The sequence below is a fragment of the Adiantum capillus-veneris genome, chromosome 25 (assembly GCF_014529385.1).
Source record: "Adiantum capillus-veneris isolate H3 chromosome 25, ASM1452938v2, whole genome shotgun sequence".
In the NCBI taxonomy this organism is placed as follows: Eukaryota; Viridiplantae; Streptophyta; class Polypodiopsida; order Polypodiales; family Pteridaceae; genus Adiantum; species Adiantum capillus-veneris.
The window spans coordinates 41,830,272-41,836,948 of record NC_140955.1 but is presented as its reverse complement, the minus strand read 5'-3'; the positions used below and the strand labels follow the sequence as shown (position 1 = coordinate 41,836,948).

Below are 6,677 nucleotides of genomic sequence, written 5' to 3'. Positions count from 1 at the left end.
AGACCATGTATACATAACATTTTTCTTTGTTAGGTCATGTAATGGTCCTGCAATTTGTGAGAACTTTTCTATGAAGCGTCTATAGTATGCACACGTACCTATAAAGCTTCTTAGTTCATGAAGATTCCTTGGTTTAGGCCATTCTTTTATTACCTCTAGTTTTGATGGATCCATTTGGATGCCATCTTGAGAGATAATGTGACCTAAATACTGAATCTCTTGTAAGAAAAATTCACTTTTCTTTTGATTAATATAAAGTTTACTCTCTTAGAACTTGAAATATTACCTCGAGGTGTTGCTTGTGTTCGTCTAATGAATTAGAGTAGATGATGATATCATCAAAGAACACTTCAGTAAAGGTTCGGTGAGGCCTGAATAACATGCTGGCCTACTTTTGCATGGAACAAACACTGTATTGACTAGTGGCCCAAGCTACCAAGGTGGAGTCTGTGTGGACCAGTGTACCAATGGGTCAAGGTAGTAAGGTATCAAGGTAGAGCCGTGCGGACCAATGTATCAAAGGGTGTTGACCTGCTGGATGGTAGCTTGACAGTTGCATCCATATATATGTAGGATGGGATGTACTGTAGGGATGGCCTATTATTGAGTCATTAGTCTCACTAGTTACTTTTGGTCTGGTGTGGTACTCGCAACAGAGTACGTCTTGAGTCAGCTGTAAATAAGTTTTGACAGGTTTTGACATGTTACTTGTTTTGACAAGTTTTGACAAGTTTACCCTATGGCATTGAAACCACTTTGATTTATGCGAAAATCTAAGGTATTTATCGTATGTTTAGTTTTTAGCAGAAGGTCAAGTGTTAACTCCTAAGAGAGTATCTAGCTTTGGGAAACTCTCTCGCTATCTCTCTCTCTTTCAAATCATAGCATTTATACATTTGTTATTTCTTTTTTGCACTTATAATATTTTATGAAAGAGTTGATAGTTCTAGACAAAGTTTTGATTATGCTATTGATTTTTTTTTAATAAAGGTTTAAGATATTTCTCATGGCCCCCAAACGCTCCATGAAAAAACGAGAAGCAAATTGTTCAAGGGGGATGACTCTATGGTCTGGGACTATTCAAGGAAGGTGAGTTATACTTGAGGATGGTTCCTCAAGGATTCTACCAATGAGTCCGCCAAAGAAGTCTGTGAAGAGAATAAATCAATGTGTGTATGTTGATGATGAAGCGTGGTCCTTGGACAGGTCTATAGATGGAGCTTCTAATAGCAATGCTATCTCTCCAAATACTATTGGTTCCATCTTTTGCTCCCACCCCACAAACTACCCACACAGAGACCAATAACCAAGACGAAGAAGATGACTTTTCAAAGCATAATAGGGTTTTCGGAGAAAATGTGTCTCTTGGGTTGATGAATGAAGTCATAAGTAAATTTCATATCAAAAGAAAGTCAGAGCCCCCTTTTGTTCCCTTATGTAGATTAATAGCTACAGATGTTGTTCGATGTGCAATTTTGGATGCACCTTGTTTGACATCCACGTTTGATAGGGTTGGCTATGTCTCTTCAATGGGTTCTTTTATTGTTTCACTTAAAGGACGACATGGAGAAACAAAACATCTGACAAAAGATACGATTGAGAAGTAGGATCCAATATGGCAAAAACTTAATGCAGAATTTGAAAAGAATCTAGTGGGTGATTGGGTAGATCTTCGAGGCAAACTTTTTTTTGTCTGGGATGGTAACCACAGATTGAAAACTTGGATGCGGCAAATTGAAGAAGGTAAGTGCTTCTTTTCTTGTTGTGTTTGAGTTTAAATATTGAAAATTCAATTTGGATTATGTTTCTTTTATAGAGCACTCTGAGGACGAAAAATATCATGTGCAAGTTCGTTGTGAATTTATTGAGATAGATAAAAAGAAGGAAGCAGAGTTGATTTTGAGTCTTGATACGACAAACGAGTAAGATATAGTTGGTTAATTGTTGTTCAATTCTCTGGTTGTAATGGGTTTTTTCATTTGCTTACCCATCAACATTTGCTTCTAGAATCTCGCGGGCTACAGCTCCACCCAACTTGGCACATTAAGTATTTATGTTTTAGAAGTTTGGTATTGCTAACAAATTGAGCATAATGGAATATCTAACTCCTGAGCAGAAATCTTGGATGGAGGTTGAGCTTAAATTGGAGGCTAGACATAACCAGGGGATTGTGCCATGGTACTCAACGCCGTGCATTTTGATTGCTCAACTTGTTTGGAAGGTATGTCATGCTCAATTTCTTTGGATAATAAATATAACAATTATGCTAAAATAAATAAATTGTAGCTACTTTGAGAATGAGGGAGCCTTAGTTAAAGGTTATAAGATACACATGAGTCCATGTTTTCAAATATGCCTTCAATTTTCATGTGGGAAGTCTATTCAAAGGTGTTAAGTAATGGATTGGGTTACGGTTTGTATAATGCCCTAAATTCCAACGTGAGAAGCCTTGTAGAGGTGGCAAGTTATGGATGGAGTTTTGGTTCCCGTGTGGGAAGCCTATGTAGTTATGGATTTGTTTGCGTTGTGTTGCTAATGGCTCATAGAAACATTGTTAAATAATTGTGTTGCTTTGAAGGGGAGATGGGAATCCTTTTTGGCTGATGAGAAGAGAAGGCTTAGAACTTTAGGTCTTCTTGGGGAGGATTTCAAAAAGAAGATGATGAAGCTTCAAAGAAGGAAGACAAAAAAATGAGAGATAGCAGATATAAGTACCTTTCTACTGCAAATCCTGCACATGGTGAAGAGTTTTCTACTATGCTATTTGACAAGGATTGGCATGACAAAACAATGGTAGGAATCACTCGGGATAAGTTATACAGCTTGTGCGCCGCAAAGATCACAATAGAGAGGTTTTTTCATTTCATCTTAAACTTTGATTTGTCATTTTAATGTGCATTGTAATCAGTACATTAACTTTTGGATTGACGATTGTAAATTTGTTCAATAGACGCAAAGAACCTCTTCACATGATGATTTTGACCAAAGTTAAGGACTCCAAGGGAGGTCATTTTGCAGACTGTAAGAAACTTAGAGCCTACATGAGGCAAGAGACCTATTGGCAAGGAATGTTTGGCAAAGCAGCAATTATTATTGCTAAGTTTGAGGTGGAGGCACCTTTGTTGCCAAAAACATTTGAGGTCTTTTTAAGGCATCTAGGAAGACACATGTTTCATTGGCTTATACTCATGTTTTGGCAAACATGAAGAGTGCTTCAGATTATGCCTTTTTACCCGAAGTGATGCATGCAAGCAAACATCTTGTGTACAGGTATTGGATTGTTTGAATACTAATTTTACTTCACGATGTATTCTATTCTCTCTTTTTTATGTTGATTTTTCATTTAGATGGTATTGAATTGTATGCGGCTGAGGATGATAGAGTCTATGCCGGAGGATGTACAAGAATGGTTAGATAAAGAGGATGAGAATACTATGTTCTCGTCAACACTCTTGGAAAAGGGCATTACACCTTGGGAGTGCTCTCATTGTCCATGGTGGTTGGAGTATCCCCTAGGTGTTATCCCAAAGAGAGAGCAAGAGATTCATGCTCGTAAGTGAACCACATTCTCTTGTATAAACTAATACATTTTGTTTAAAATTGATTTTTGTTGATCTTTTTTTGGTGAACTTTTGTATGGAAATGTTTTTTGAAAGAGATTCCCATCTCTAATGACGGTGTAATCCCACCCCAAGCTACACACATTGAGCCATCCACCAAGCCACCTTCGTGTGGAAGGAAAGGTAAAAAAATTATAGAAAAACCCTCCCAATGTGTGCCTGTAGATGCTGATGGTGAGGAGGAGAGCTTTCCAATTTCTCTTCCACCAAAAGGATCCACCCTAGCATTAAAGTCTTGCTTCTCTAAGACTATTATGAGTCGTTCACTACATGAGAGGATGCAGCAAAACGTACCACAGGTAGATGTTCTTTGCTTGTTTATTTGCTTTTTATTACTCTAATTATTGTTTGCATTAACCGTTGACACTCCTACAGTTTTCTAAGCATCCTTTGAGATTCTAAGCAATTGAAAATTGCATTGTCATGTTTAGGAGATGAGTTTATTACATATGTGGATGCTTTGTTGTTGGATGTGGAAGCAATTGATGACCTAGCATGGCATAGGCAAGGCTTGCATATTTCTCTAAAAAGTTAACTTACCATAATTTACTCTTACCATGATCCTTTGGTTTGTGTTAGAATTGAAATGTGGTTCAAGGAAACACCAATCTATGATGGGCATGAGTATTCATTGAAGGGGAAAATCTCCCAATATGTGGCAAGGTTGATCTTTGCAAACTTGCCTACGTCCATGCTAGTTGATGGTATTCACAATCACACTATAGGTGAACTTTTTTTATGGCTTTGTGTTCGTTATACAATGCATATATGTTATGATGTAATTTCTCATTTTAACTTGAGTGCGTAGGTAATGTAAAATTTGTTCCTGAGTGGAACCACTTTTCCATTGCCTTGGCGAGTGGTTTCATGGAAATTGGTGATGTTCACTTGGCAGACGAGGGTTTCTTGGTGACTTTGTCTCTTGTGCAACATTTGGGGGATCTTGTCATGCAAGCTAATAGATTTAATTTGCAGCTCCATCACTCGTAGACTTTGATGTGTGATGGGGGATACTTGCATCCATAGACTGGTGAGCAGGTGAGGTTTCCTTCTCTATGTGAAGCTTGCGCATGAAATTTAGAGATCTTCTCTTTAAGTGATTTTTTCTCTCCTTACATAGCTAATGGATCTCACTCTTGGTTTTTTTTATCGTAAGAATGCTCAAAGCATTACACCTCATTATGATAGACAGGCTGGGGAGGATGTTTCTCTTGAGTGCTTTCTGACCTCAAGAAGCTACCTCACAGAGTCTCCACCTCGTTCATCTAACAATTACACAAGGATAGCTGGAGATTTGATTCGAGGGGGAGCAGAGCATACTGAGACTTTTTACAGGTAACTTTCTAGCCATGAGCCTTTGTGAATCAACACACTCATCTTGATAGTTATATGCAAGCTCTTGTCGTTAAATTTTGATTATTATGATTGACACAATTGGTTGCTAGAAACATTCACATATGAGGACGACCATGTTATGGACATTTTTGCTGGGTGTGGTGGCTTGGGGCTTGTGGCTTGGGGCTTGCTTGCACAAAGGAGATCCGTCACTATCTAATGCTAGAGGGTGATTTCTTTGTCTTCTCTAAGTGTTTAGAGAAGAAAGTTTGTGGTCCTCCTCCTAAGGAGAAAAACTAGTAGATAAGTTACTTCCATAGGTGGACAATTATTTTTGTGACTTGACTCTATGTATTGTTTGAGATAGTATTTTTTCAATGCAACAACAAGCAACATATGGAGATTGTGGGTTTTTCCCTTGTCCCCACAAGGGTTTTTTCACCCACAGTCATGATACGTTGATTTGGGATGATGTTTCATATCTCAAATCGAGGATCGATCTATATGTTGTTCAATTATGGGAAAAATGTTGTGTTTGTCATGTCATTATCTTTTTATTGTTGTTCTTATTAGGATTTAGGGTAATGCAAGCAAATGCCTGCTCAATAATCATCATGTGTGTGTGTGTATGTGTGTGGTGGGGTCTCTCTTAATGCTCTAGATCTGCATCTCTCTCTCTCTCTCTCTCTCTCTCTCTCTCTCTCTCTCTCTCTCTCTCTCTCTCTCTCTCTCTCTCTCTCACACACACACACACACACACACACACACATATATTCTCTCTAATTTCTTATAGAATGAACAAGATAAAGACTCATTACTAGACCTCATACCAAAAATTCAAATATTTCACTTTGTACTCTCTCTCTCTCTCTCTCTCTCTCTCTCTCTCTCTCTCTCTCTCTCTCTCTCTCTCTCTCATATTCTCACTAATTGCTTATAGAATGAACATTTTCCCTATTTTTGTTGACCAAAAGCCAAAAGGCGGAGCAGAAAACGTAAAATTTCAGCAAAGGCTTAATTGAGTGATTTTTGCATGTTTTTGCAATTGTGAAGCATACTTGCACTTGCTGAGAGCATAAGGAAGCATCAGGGACACTTCAGTCTGAAAAAATCAGCAGTAGACATCGTACGCGTAGGATGTCTACAAGGTGATTTGGGAACTTTTTTGAAAATCTGAGATTACCAGTGTGTTTAGAAGGTAGGTTTTATCCTATTTTCACCTGGAAAGTGAAAACTTGACCATATCTTGACAAGATAAGGCTAGATAGACTGAAATTGCCAGACATCCTACTCAATTTGTGCCAAAGCATTATTTTGAGACCAAAACCATAGGATGGCTGCAGGAGCATGATTTGCATGATATATTGAGTGACTGAGAGAGTTTTCATCTCATTTGGGGAAGAAAAGGGGGTCCTAAGCAGACTTTAGCACTTTTGACTGAAAAAGACTAGAACAGCTAAAATTGGGGTCTTTTGAAATCCAAACCAAAATCTGAGCATAGCACTGGGTTGCTAACATCAAGGAGAAGCTTTGGGTCAAGTCTGGGGTCAAACAGGCCAAAAAGACATCCTACGCGTAGGATGTCATATGTTAGATTTTGCACTCCAAACTTAATTTTGAGCATACCACTGTGATCAACACCTTAAGGAGAGTCTGTGGTTCATATTTGGGGCAATTATGAGCATTTAGACATCCTACGCGTAGGATGTCTAAGGCATGATT

At 38.3% G+C, this 6,677-nt stretch overlaps 1 pseudogene; it reads left to right on the top strand.

Moving 5' to 3' along the window:
- The first annotated feature begins 763 nt into the window (after window positions 1-763).
- LOC147424775 (uncharacterized) lies at window positions 764-4,943 on the top strand (annotated as a pseudogene).
- Window positions 4,944-6,677: the final 1,734 nt, after the last annotated feature.